The sequence below is a fragment of the Pelophylax lessonae genome (assembly GCF_965119305.1).
Source record: "Pelophylax lessonae genome assembly, chromosome: 3".
NCBI classification, from domain to species: Eukaryota; Metazoa; Chordata; class Amphibia; order Anura; family Ranidae; genus Pelophylax; species Pelophylax lessonae.
The window spans coordinates 31,249,352-31,263,753 of record NC_138770.1 but is presented as its reverse complement, the minus strand read 5'-3'; the positions used below and the strand labels follow the sequence as shown (position 1 = coordinate 31,263,753).

Below are 14,402 nucleotides of genomic sequence, written 5' to 3'. Positions count from 1 at the left end.
CACACTCACCCAACTTATTCTTTGCATAGACCCCTCAGTTTCCTATGTCGGGAGGGGGGGGGGGGTGGTGGGATTCATACAAATCCCTGAGATCATACCCATGTATTTATGAGTACAGTACACATTGAAGGACATAAATACCAGAGTTGTTTTTGCATTATTTTTGCACACATGGTAAAATGCAGATTTTTGGCCTGAAGATTAGATAAAACTCCCAAACATATATTTTCTGAAAGCAGAGGCCCTGGAGAATAGAATAGTGGTATTCGTTAAGGTGTTCCTCGTACACAAATGTCACCTTCATATCCGGGTTTATTTTCAACTTTCCCCCATTTTCTATTATTGCCGACTCCGCCTCCACATTCCAGACAAGTCATTTTCCTGACCAATTGGATTTCTTCCTTTACTATTTCCTGATTCTATGACTGCAATCTTGTTAAAAGTAAAATTATAATAAAATAAATGATTAAACATAAATAAAAGTTGTGTGTCGGTGTAAGGAGGAAAATCTTTGGTACCCAAAATTGCTCATAGATGACACTTTAAAAGCCGCTACAGGTCATGAATGTAGAGTTCACCATCAGTAACTACCAGAATGCGGGGGTCAGGAACATGTCATATACAGTCCTGTGTATAGAGTGCAGTGGTCAGGAACATGTCAAATACAGTCCTGTGTATAGAGTGCAGTGGTCAGGAACATGTCATATACAGCCCTGTGTATAGAGTGCAGTGGTCAGCAATAGTGATGTACGAACATGGGCCGGGTTCGCAGTGGGCCCTATTCACTTTAATGGGAGGCAAACTTTAAAAACCTTTAGGTCATATTTGCAGCCACAAAAAACGTACTAGCTGTGCACAAATAGTCCCAGCACATGGACAATGTAAATAAAGAAGTATTGCAATTGGAAAAGTTTTTGTTTTCATAATTCAGCCAGAACTGACAGCAGCGGGTAAATACACGTCTAATACATATAGGGTCCATTCACACATCTATAAAATGGGTCCGCATCCATTCCACAATTTGGCGGAACCTTTACAGACCCATTGATTTTCAATTCCAGTCTGAAAAATTAGGCATTCACAGGATAAAGAAGTGTCGGCCATTCCAGGCCCCAAAAATTAGCCTACATTCGTTTACCTGACAGCTAAGAACGTAGTATTCTGTGGCTGAAGGTACATTAGGCATTCACAGGATACAGAAGTAAGTGTCAGCCTGTATAGGCCCCAAAAATTAGCCCACATGGGTTTAACTGACAGCTAAGAATGTAGTATTTGGTGGCTGGAGGTACATTAGGCATTCACAGGATACAGAAGTAAGTGTCGGCCTGTATAGGCCCCATAAATTAGCCCACATGGGTTTAACTGACAGCTAAGAATATAGTATTTGGTGGCTTGAGGTACATTAGGCATTCACAGGATACAGAAGTAAGTGTCAGCCTGTATAGGCCCCAAAAATTAGCCCACATGGGTTTAACTGACAGCTAAGAATGTAGTATTTGGTGGTTGGAGGTACATTAGGCATTCACAGGATACAGAAGTAAGTGTCGGCCTGTATACGCCCCCAAAATTAGCCCACATGGGTTTAACTGACAGCTAAGAACGTAGTATTTGATGGCTGGAGGTACATTAGGCATTCACAGGATACAGAAGTAAGTGTCGGCCTATATAGGCCCCATAAATTAGCCCACATGGGTTTAACTGACAGCTAAGAATATAGTATTTGGTGGCTTGAGGTACATTAGGCATTCACAGGATACAGAAGTAAGTGTCGGCCAGTATAGGCCCCAAAAGTTAGCCCACATGGGTTTAACTGACAGCTAAGAACGTAGTATTTGATGGCTGGAGGTACATTAGGCATTCACAGGATACAGAAGTAAGTGTTGCCCTGTATAGGCCCCAAAAATTAGCCCACATGGATTTAACTGACAGCTAAGAACGTAGTATTTGGTGGCTGGAGGTACATTAGGCATTCACAGAAAAAAATAATCATCAGCCCTGAAAGGCCCCAAAAATTAGCCCACATGGGTTTAACTGACAGCGAAGAACGTAGTATTTGGTGTCTGGAGGGACATGAGGCATTCACAGGATACAGAAGTAAGTGTCGGCCTGTATAGGCCCCAAAAATTATCCCACATGGATTTAACTGACAGCTAAGAACGTAGTATTTGGTGGCTGGAGGTACATTAGGCCTTCACAGAAAAAAATAATCATCAGCCCTGAAGGCCCCAAAAATTTGCCATTCAATGGACATGAAATGTCTTTTATGCCGTTGTATGTAGCGAAGCCAAGGACCAGGAATTGGTGTGGGTGGATAGCGGTCTGGCGGATATTTGTGGCCTGGCATGAGGAATTTCAATGAAACATGGTCTACTGGTCACATGTGTTGAATTCCTCAGAGATCCATGCCTCATTCATTTTTATAAATGTGAGGTAGTCTACACTGTCATGAGCTAGGCGAGTGTGCTTATCGGTCACAATCCCCCCTGCTGCGCTGAACGTCCTTTCAGACAGGACACTGGACGGGGCAAGCCAACATTTCCATTGCAAATTGTGCAAGCTTGTAAGATTCTGGTACCTTTGGTACCTTTATTGCCCATTTTCCTTTTCATATTGCGTCCCACCTTTTTAGTTAGGTGGAACGCATATACCTTTAAGCCGGATGACATCATCGCTGAGCGCCGCTCTGAGCGGCTATTTCAATCGCCGGCTTTCTCTCTCACATTGTTCGTTCAATGTTACCGCATGCTCACAAGCCTTGTCTTATGCTGCCGGTTCCTCCAGCTATTCTCTTTACCTGGAACAGACCGGAACCTCGCTACTGATCCCGTATCTCGCTACCGGATCACTCCCTCACTACCGGACCCCTCTACTTACTAACCTTACTAGTGATAAGTACCCCACAGGGGATTCCTCCATAACTAACTTACACTATCTACCTCTGCACATTAAGGACTGTTACTATCTATGCATACTAATTCTATCATCTGCACTGTTACATAGATTGCTAGCTCTTGAGTCTACTACCATCTATCCTTGCACTGGGTTAGTCTATCCTGTATATGTCATCTGCTGTCCTCACCACCTGTTACCATACATGATTACTAACCTATCTGCATTCTACCTATTACCATCTACTACTCTCCTGAACATTACTATCAAGTGCTTATCATTGCTGTCACTGCTCACACCTGTCCCTTCAGCACATCACCTCCATACTGTCATATACATCCCATCACTCCAGGAACATCTTATTGAGTGTGTGTATATCTGTATGCTGAAGCAGACAGGCCCACGGTGATGAGTCCTGGAGAGTTGGATCTGGTATTTCAACACATCTCTACATGACTACTGAGTGGAGATTCTGCAGCTGCAAATCCACCTTACTATAAAAACACAGGAGCGTTACAGATTGAACGAACCCAAAAAATGGATTCAGCAGAATTACCCACTCAAGTGACACAATTAACACAACAAGTAAATGCATTAATACTTGCTCTTACTGAAGTAAAAGATGAAAATCAGACTCTGAGACAGCAGGTAACCCGTCTTTCCCAGCTTACTGCTGCTCAGCCCCCTGAACCTAAAATAAACCCTCCTCTAGTGTTTACAGGTGATCGGAAAAAAATTTGTGAATTCAAAAACGCATGTCAATTGCTCTTTTTGCTAAAACCTCGTACTTACCCTACTGATCAAATTAAAGTTTGTACCGTTATTTCATACTTAACGGGTGATCCACGGGCCTGGGCAGACTCTCTCTTTGAGAAAGATGATCCTCTTCTCAACTCCTATCCTTTATTCCTAGCGGAACTCGCTAGCTTATATGAAGACCCCAATAGGCAGAGTACTGCTGATATCCAATTGAGGGCTTTAAAACAAGGAAGGAGACCTGTTGAAGACTTTGTAGCAGAGTTCAAAAGATGGACCCTTGATTCAGGGTGGAATGATACATCTCTGCGAACTCAGTTCAGACTCGGGTTGTCAGAAGCCGTTAAAGACGAGCTCGCCAGAGCGGATTTACCTGGCACTTTGGATGCCTTAATACAACTCCGTATCAACATTGACAGGCGACTGCGAGAAAGAAAGGCTGAGAAAATGGGAATGCCATTGTCTAGTCCTTCTCGGATTTCGGCAGTTGACCCTACTCCTATGGAGGTAGGAACCATACGCCCACCTTTATCAACTACTGAACGAGCCAGGAGAAGATCCAGAAACCTCTGCATGTACTGCGCATCCCCGGATCATTTGATAAGCGTCTGTCCCCTTGTCCGCAAAAAAAAGGGTGAGTGTTCACATGTCTTGCTAGGGGGATTAACGACTTCCTTTTCTAATCCCTATCTCTTTGTTCATTTAACATTACAGTGGGACCAGACTAGGATTACCACCAAGGCTATGATCGACACAGGATCTTGTGGGAACTATATTGATACACGTTTTGTTATTTTAAATAAAATACCTATTATTTCAAAACCTAAACCTGTCTCTGTTAGTTTCATTAACGGTATTCCGTTATCTTCTGGTCCAATCACCAATCAGACACAAGCACTCCTTGTCACTGCTAACGAGTCTCATATGGAGACCACCACTTTTTATCTACTATCTTCACCCCATTTTCCCATTATTTTGGGACTTCCCTGGTTACACACACATCAACCAACCATAGATTGGAAAACACGGACTCTAACTTTCCCTTCTCACTATTGCGAGATTACGTGTAACCTCCCATCTTATGGAAAGATCCTGTCTGTGGTGTCAGATGAGATTGCACCACTATGCTATCAGGATCTGTCCGAAGTTTTCCTTGAGAAAAATGCTCAAGTGTTGCCTCCCCATAGGGATTATGATTGCACTATCGATCTACTCCCTAACAGCAAATTGCCTTTCGGTCATGTTTATCCTCTTTCACAGGATGAACTCTCTCATCTCAAGGAATACTTGGATGAGAATTTGACAAAAGGGTTCATCAGACCCTCTACTTCTTCCACAGCTGCAGGACTTTTCTTTGTCCGCAATAAGGATTCAAGTCTTAGGCCTATTATCGATTATAGGCAATTAAATACCATTACGATAAAGGATCGCTATCCTTTACCGCTCATCCCTGAACTCATTGAACAAGTGCGTGGGGCTACCTACTTCTCTAAATTGGACCTAAAAGGGGCATACAACCTAATCCGAATCCGTGACGGAGATGAGTGGAAGACAGCATTCAGAACCAGATACGGGTTATTTGAATATCTTGTGATGCCATTCGGGTTGTGTAATGCTCCCGCAGCTTTTCAACGGTTCATAAACGACATCTTTAGAGACTTACTTGATGTCTGTGTTGTAGTATATCTGGACGATAAACTTATCTATTCTCGATCTTTGTCTGAACATATAAAACATGTAAGACTTGTGTTATCCAGATTACTCGCACACAATCTATACGTGAAATTAAAAAAATGCCTATTTCATAAAGAAGAAACATTATTCCTAGGATACATCATATATAAAACCGGAATCAAGATGGATATGAGCAAGATATCCTGTATTCTGGATTGGCCTATACCAACAACTCGTAAGGCATTACAGCGATTCCTTGGATTTTCAAACTTCTATAGGAAGTTCATCAAGAACTTCTCTGCTATTGTGAGACCTCTCACACAACTTACAAGTATAAAGAAACCATTCAAATGGTCAGAAGAAGCAAATGGAGCTTTCCGCTTGTTAAAATCAAGCTTTACTTCTGCTCCCATACTACGCCATCCAGACCCATTCCTCCAATATATTCTGGAGGTAGATGCGTCAAACATGGCAGTAGGAGCAGTTCTTTCCCAACGACCAACAAATACTTCACCACTCCACCCAGTTGCTTTCTTCTCTAAATCACTAAGCAGCCCAGAGGTGAATTACCCAGTGGGTGAAAAGGAGTTGCTTGCCATAAAACTGGCACTGGAGAATTGGCGACATCTACTTGAGGGTACCCGATTACCAATACTCATATATACAGATCATAAAAACCTTCAATACCTCCAGACTAACAAAACTCTTTCCCACCGGCAGGTACGATGGTCATTATTTTTCCTAAGATTCAACTTCCTAGTGACCTACACGCCTGCAGACAAAAATAAAAAAGCGGATGCGCTATCACGATTAACCGAAGATAACTGCGCCGAAATCCCTTCTATTCCTATAATACCCTATGAACGTATTATTGGTGTTGTTCGTTCCCTGAAGGAAGAGATTTCGCACAGTATAGGATTGGATTCACCTCCACCACAACTAAGTACTGATGCAGAAGGCTTCCTCTATTACAACGACAAACTCTACATACCCCCTACTATGCACACCAAGATCTTGGAATTATCACATGATGTGCCTATGGCAGGACATATGGGTATGACGAAAACCCTTAATTTGCTTACCAGGCAGTTTTGGTGGCCTGATATGAAGACGACTGTACAAAAATTTGTTTCTTCATGCGACATTTGTGCAAGGTCCAAAATTGACACTACAAAACCATCTGGTCTACTCTGCAGTCTACCAATACCCCAGGTTCCATGGGAAGTTGTGTCCTTAGACTTTATAGTAGAACTACCACCTTCCAAAGGATTTAATACCATTCTAGTGTCAGTGGACCATCTGACAAAGATGGCACATTTCATTGCTATTCGCAAACTACCTTCATCTAAACAAACAGCAGAACTACTAATGAAACATGTGTTTAAATTACATGGAATTCCAAAGACTCTTTTATCTGACCGTGGTTCACAGTTCATCTCCAAGTTTTGGCAAGCTCTATGTCAATTACTACGGATTGAGCGAAAGCTCACTTCTCCTTACCACCCTCAGACCAACGGACAGACTGAAAGAGTCAACCAGTGTATAAAACAATATCTACGTTGCTACACATCATACCTACAGGATGATTGGGTGGACCTCCTCCCTCTGGCGGAATTTGCTTATAACAACGCAACCCACAGTACTACTAAGCAAAGTCCGTTCTACTTGAACTATGGGTTTCATCCCACTCTTCTTCCACCACGCATCCTACCATCAAGTAACCCAGTAGCCTCGGATTATCTTACCCAAATAAAAGACTCTCTGGGTTTACTTAATACCACCATCTCACACGCCCATAGTCAACAAAAAAGGTACTACGACCTTCGTAGAAGACCTTCTCCGCAATATGCTATTGGGGACCTCGTTTGGCTATCGACAAAAAATTTAGGGTTAAAGATCCCTAGCAAAAAGCTTGGACCTTTATTTCTGGGACCCTTCCCAATTAAGAAACTCATCGGAAAAGCTGCAGTGCAACTCACCTTACCGGCAGATCTCAGAATACATCCCATCTTTCATGTGTCGCTACTGAAACCACATGTTCCTAACCAAGGAATAAGGCCTACCATCTTGCCTCCACCTCCAGTACAAGTTGAAGGCGGAGAGGAATATGAGATTAAGGAGATTTTGGATTCTCGTATCCACAGAGGAAGACTCCAGTATCTCATAAGATGGAAGAACTATGGACCCCAAGACGACACCTGGTTGGATACTTCTGATGTTCACGCACCTAGGCTTATACGGAGGTTTCACTATAAATACCCGGAGAAACCAGTGCTATAGGCCTTCCGGAGCCGGCCTTAAGGGGGGGGGGGGGTACTGTAAGATTTTGGTACCATTGGTACCCTTATTGCCCATTTTCATTTTTAAATTGCATCCCACCTTTTTAGTTAGGTGGAACGCATATACCTTTAAGCCGGATGACATCATCGCTGAGCGCCGCTCTGAGCGGCTATTTCAATCGCCGGCTTTCTCTCTCACATTGTTCGCTCAAGCCGTCTGTGAAGCAGCCATACCTGATGTCACTCGCTCTTGTATCTCGCTACCTGAACTTGTTTCACTATCTGATCCTGTATTTCGCTACCCAATCACTCTTGGCATACTGCTTTCACTCTCGGCTAACCGCATGCTTACAAGCTTTGTCCTATGCTGCCGGAGCATCCAGCTATTCTCTTCTACCTGGAACAGACCGGAACCTCGCTACTGATTCCGTATCTCGCTACCGGATCACTCCCTTACTACTGGACTCCTTTACTTACTAACCTTACTAGTGATAAGTACCCCACAGGGGATTCCTCCATAACTAACTTACACTATCTACTTCTGCACATTAAGGACTGTTACCATCTATGCAATACTAATTCTATCATCTGCACTGTTACATAGATTGCTAGCTCTTGAGTCTACTACCATCTATCCTTGCACTGGGTTAGTCTCTCCTGTATGTCATCTGCTGTCCTTACCACCTATTACCATACATGATTACTAACCTATTTGCATACTACCTATTACCATCTACTACTCTCCTGAACATTACTATCAAGTGCTTATCATTGCTGTCACTGCTCACACCTGTCCCTTCAGCACATCACCTCTATACTGTCATATACATCCTATCACTCCAGGAACATCTTATTGAGTGTGTATATCTGTATGCTGAAGCAGACAGGCCCACAGTGATGAGTCTGGAGAGTTGGATCTGGTGTTTCAACACATCTCTACATGACTACTGAGTGGAGATTCTGCAGCTGCAAATCCAGCTTACTATAAAAACGCAGGAGCGTTACAGTTTCCCGGCAATAAAGCCGAGCTGCAGTTATAAAATTAGCCACACGGTGGCAGTGTTTCCCAGCAATACAACCAAGCTGCAGTTATAAAATTGGCCACACAGTGGCAGTGTTTCCCAGCAACACAGCCGAGCTGCAGTTACAAAATTGGCCACACGGTGGCAGTGCTTCCCAGCAATACAACCAAGCTGCAGTTATACAATTGGCCACACGGTGGCAGTGTTTCCCAGCAATATAGGCGACTGCAGTTACAAAATTGGCCACACGGTGGCAGTGTTTCCCAGCAATACAGCCGAGCTGCAGTTACAAAATTGGCCACACGGAGGCACGGTTTCCCTGCAATATTGGTGGCTGCAGTTATAAAATTGACCACACGGTGGCAGTGTTTCCCAGCAATACAGCTGAACTGCAGTTATAAAATTGATCACACGGTGGCAGTGTTTCCCAGCAATACAGCCGAGCTGCATTTATAATATTGGCCACACGATGGTAGTGTTTCCCAGCAATATAGGTGGCTGCAGTTACAAATTTGACCACACGGTGGCAGTGTTTCCCAGCAAATACAGCCGAGCTGCAGTTATAAAATTGGCCACATGGTGGCAATGTTTTCCAGCAATATAGGCGGCTGCAGTTACAAAATAGACCACACGGTGGCAGTGTTTCCCAGCAATACAGCCGAGCTGCATTTATAATATTAGCCACACGGTGGCAATGTTTCCCAGCAATATAAGCGGCTGCAGTTACAAAATAGACCACACGGTGGCAGTGTTTCCCAGCAAATACAGCCGAGCTGCAGTTATAAAATTGGCCACACGGTGGCAGTGTTTCCCAGCAATGTAGGCGGCTGCAGTTACAAAATTGGCCACACGGTGGCAGGGTTTCCCAGCAATGTAGGTGGCTGCAGTTACAAAATTGGCCACACGGTGGCAGTGTTTCCCGCCAATACAGCCGAGCTGCAGTTACAAAATTGGCCACACGGAGGCAGGGTCTTCCTGCAATATAAGTGGCTGCAGTTATAATATTGACCACACGATGGCAGTGTTTCCCAGCAATACAGCCGAGCTGCAGTTACAAAATTGGCCACACGGTGACAGTTTTTTCCAGCAATACAGACGAGCTGCAGTTATAAAACTGGCCACACGGTGGCAGTGTTTCCCAGCAATACAGCCGAGCTGCATTTCCAAATTTGGCCACACGGAGGCAGTGTTTCCCTGCAATATAGGTGGCTGCAGTTATAAAATTGACCACACGGTGGCAGTGTTTTCCATCAATACAGACGAGCTGCAGTTACAAAATTGGCCACAGGGAGGCAGGGTCTCCCTGCAATATAGGTGGCTGCAGTTATAATATTGACCACACGATGGCAGTGTTTCCCAGCAATACAGCCGAGCTGCAGTTACAAAATTGGCCACACGGTGGCAGTGTTTCCCAGCAATACAGCCGAGCTGCATTTATAATATTGGCCACACGGTGGTAGTGTTTCCCAGCAATATAGGTGGCTGCAGTTACAAATTTGACCACACGGTGGCAGTGTTTCCCAGCAAATACAGCCAAGCTGCAGTTATAAAATTGGCCACATGGTGGCAATGTTTCCTAGCAATGTAGGCGGCTGCAGTTACAAAATTGACCACATGGTGGCAGTGTTTTCCAGCAATACAGACGAGCTGCAGTTATAAAATTGACCACACGGTGGCAGTGTTTCCCAGCAATACAGCCGAGCTGCATTTATAATATTGGCCACACGGTGGCAGTGTTTCCCAGCAATATAGGCAGCTGCAGTTATAAAATAAACCACACGGTGGCAGTGTTTCCCAGAAAATACAGCCGAGCTGCAGTTATAAAATTGGCCACACGGTGGCAGTTTTTCCCAGCAATGTAGGCGGCTGCAGTTACAAAATTGGCCACACAGTGGCAGGGTTTCCCAACAATACAGCCGAGCTGCAGTTACAAAATTGGCCACACGGTGGCAGTGTTTCCCGGCAATACAGCCGAGCTGCAGTTACAAAATTGGCCACACGGTGGCAGTGTTTCCCAGCAATATAGGCAGCTGCAGTTACAAAATAGACCACACGGTGGCAGTGTTTCCCAGAAAATACAGCCGAGCTGCAGTTATACAATTGGCCACACGGTGGCAGTGTTTCCCAGCAATGTAGGCGGCTGCAGTTACAAAATTGGCCACACGGTGGCAGGGTTTCCCAACAATACAGCCGAGCTGCAGTTACAAAATTGGCCACACGGTGGCAGTGTTTCCAGCAATACAGACGAGCTGCAGTTACAAAATTGGCCACACGGAGGCAGGGTTTCCCTGCAATATAGGTGGCTGCAGTTATAATATTGACCACACGATGGCAGTGTTTCCCAGCAATAAAGCTGAGCTGCAGTTACAAAATTGGCCACAGGGTGGCAGTGTTTCCCAGCAATACAGCCGAGCTGCAGTTATAAAATTCACCACACGGTGGCAGTGTTTCCCAGCAATACAGCCAAGCTGCATTTATAATATTGGCCACACGGTAGCAATGTTTCCCAGCAATACAGCCGAGCTGAAGTTATAATACTGGCCACACAGTGTCAGTGTTTCCCAGCAAATACAGCCGAGCTGCAGTTATAAAATTGGCCACACGGTGGCAGTGTTTCCCAGCAATACATCCAAGCCACAGTTACAAAATTGGCCACACGGTGGCAGTGTTTCCCAGCAATATAGGCGGCTGCAGTTATAAAATTGGCCACGCGGTGGCAGTGTTTCCCAGAAATACAGCCGAGCTGCAGTTACAAAATTGGCCACACGGTGGCAGTGTTTCCTAGCAATATAGGTGGATGCAGTTGCAAAATTGGCCATACGGTGGCAGTGTTTCCCAGCAATAGAGCCGAGCTGCATTTATAATATTGGCCACACAGTGGCAGTGTTTCCCAGCAATATAGGCGGCTGCAGTTACAAAATAGACCACACAGTGGCAGTGTTTTCCAGCAAATACAGCAGAGCTGCAGTTATAAAATTGGCCACACGGTGGCAGTGTTTCCCAGCAATATAGGTGGCTGCAGTTACAAAATAGACCACACAGTGGCAGTGTTTTCCAGCAAATACAGCAGAGCTGCAGTTATAAAATTGGCCACACGGTGGCAGTGTTTCCCAGCAATGTAGGTGGCTGCAGTTACAAAATTGCCAGTGTTTTCCAGCAATACAGACGAGCTGCAGTTACAAAATTTGCCACACGGTGGCAGTGTTTCTTGACAAACCTTCAGTTTCTATTAGAGATAATATTTGACATGTGACTGTTCCATTTCTTGTTGTTGGAGAGAATTGGAACTGCACTGATATTGTTATAAAAATACCAACAATTACAAATCTGCATTTTATTTACATTGTAAAGCGTCCATATATATTTCTCATTTATTTAACCTCTTGCTGTCTGGGGCATTTTTCACATCCATGTACAAATCAGCATATTTTTTATGCTATAATATGACTTAGAACCAGGGGCGGACTGGGCCGGGGGGCAGGGAGGCATTTTCCCCCTGGGCAGCACTGATCTCCTGTACAAAGGCCGATGTGTCGCCAGCTCAGAACTGCGCATGTGCAATTCCGGAGCTGGCCGAGTGAGGCTGTACAGGCGTGAACTCTTATCCCTCCATCCAGCACTATGAGGCAGGCAGCCAGCGATGTGTACTGTCAAGGGGCTGACAGTCTGTGTTACAGAGTGAGTTACCCACCCCCTCCCTCCTCCATACCAATGGTTGGTAGTGGATCTGCTCTCTCTTTGGGCGGGAAAGTTTAAACTGAGCAGTCTACTCGGCAGCCAGAGCCTTACAATGAAGTAAGTGAGCCTCTCTTCCCTCCTTCCAGCTATTCCTCCCCCTCCCCCTCTCTGCAGCTGGCAGTCTTCCTGCATGTTGCCCCTAGCCCCATAGACCTCTATTAGGTTGCACATTTTTACTGCATGTTCTGAAAGTGCACAAAAAGTCCTGTATGCTGCATCTTTGGTGCACTTCCAGAAAATGCAGGCAAAACGGACAACCTACACGAAGGCTAAGGGATTGCGGCGAAGGAAAAGTGCCAGTGCACCTGCACTGCAGCCAAACCGCAGCACACTGTGTGAGCCCAAAGGCTTGTATTCACTTACAGCAGGCACTGACACTCCACTGAAAAGTGATCCATGCTCAGGTCACTTTTCAGAGGCATTTGACAGGCAGTGAGGAGTTGTTATCACATTTCCTTACTGCCTGTTTTAAAGAGGTTGTAAACCTCAGATTTATTTTTTTAACCACTTAAGCCCTGGAAGATTTTACCCCCTTCCTGACCAGGGGGTATTTTGCGATTCGGCACTGCGTGACTTTAACAGATAATTGCGCGGTCGTGCGACGCTGTACCCAAATGAATTTGACGTCCTTTTTTTCCCACAAACAGAGCTTTCTTTTGGTGGTATTTGATCACCTGTGCGATTTTTTGATCATGCGCTATAAACAAAAAAAGAGCGCCAATTTTGCAAAAATAACAAAATTTTTCAAATTTTTTTATATGAAATTCCCCCCAAAAATAATGTAAAAATCTAATTTTTTAAAAAATTTTGGCCAATTTGTTTTCTGCTACCTATGTTTGTTAAGAAAAACACAATAAGCGTATTTTGATTGGTTTGCGCAAAAGTTATTGCGTTTACTAACTAAGGGAAAGATTTTTGTCATTTTTGTTGTTTTTTTTTTAACGCGTAATGGCGGCGATCTGCGATTTTTTTTGCGGTACTGAGACATTGCGGCGGACAGATCGAACCCTTGACTGACATTTTTGACACTTTTGGGGGTACCAGTGACATTACTACAGTAATCAGTGCTATACATATGCACTGTTACTGTAAAAATGACACTGGGAGGGAAGGGGTTAACTTTATTGGAGAGGGAGGGGTTAAGTGTGTCCCTAGGGGCGTGTTTCTTACTGTCATTGGATGTTGCTGTGTGTGTAACAGCACAGATCAACGGTCCTACATAGCAGGACCGAGCGATCTGTGCTTTTACACAGGGGAGAATGACAGGTGGCTGTGTTTACATCAGCCGCCTGCCTTTCTCCCTCTCTACCCGACGATCGCAAGTGACCGGCGGAAACGCGTCGGCTTCTTCGGCTACGAGCGGGGGCGGGAGCACACCTCCGGCGGCGCACGTTTGTCCCCTATTCGCTCCCAGGCTAGTGACGTACTGGTACGTCACTTTGCCTGGGAGGGGCTGACCGCCGCCGTATATAGTCGGGCGGCGGTCGGCAAGTGTTTAAGGTGCACCTGAAAGGCAAACACATAATGAGCTAGTATGCATCGCATACTAGCTCATTATGAAATACTTACCTTAGAAAAGCCCCGAAGCGCCGACCGCTCACCTCTCCCATGGGTGACATGTTCTGTCACCCTTCTTCCGGGTTCGCGGCATCCGGCCGTCTGATTGGCTGGAGCCGCGATTACGTCACTCCCGTGCATGCGCGCGGGAGCCGACGGTCACGGCACGGGGCTTTGAAGGAACGGCACCAGCGGCCGTTCCTTCAGAGCGCATGCGCCAGTGACGTCACTGGCTGCATGTAAGGTAAATATCTCCTAAACGGTACATGTTTAGGATATATTTGCAGTACCTATAGGTAAGTCTTATCATAGGATCACCTATAGGTACAAGTTGCAGAGGAGGGTTTACTTCCTCTTTAACTTCCTCAATGCCAGGTGATGGCACAGTTCACTTTGAACTCCACCTTATTTTCATTACTCTTTGTAGGTATTAGATGTGCTCCCACCTCATTGTTTGCACTTCTAATACCTAAAGAGAGTTATGAAA

The 14,402-nt window shown here is 45.0% G+C and overlaps 3 protein-coding genes across 3 annotated transcripts in view; 1 reads left to right on the top strand and 2 right to left on the bottom strand.

Annotated features, from left to right (window-relative positions):
- Nucleotides 1-14,402, top strand: part of LOC309550774 (uncharacterized protein) — a 461,615-nt gene that overhangs the window by 10,911 nt on the left and 436,302 nt on the right. The gene's annotated exons all lie outside the window — the stretch shown is intronic.
- Nucleotides 1-14,402, bottom strand: part of LOC309550268 (uncharacterized protein) — a gene marked incomplete at both ends in the record, with an annotated part of 461,917 nt that overhangs the window by 256,579 nt on the left and 190,936 nt on the right. The gene's annotated exons all lie outside the window — the stretch shown is intronic.
- Nucleotides 1-14,402, bottom strand: part of LOC309549894 (uncharacterized protein) — a 103,764-nt gene that overhangs the window by 25,178 nt on the left and 64,184 nt on the right.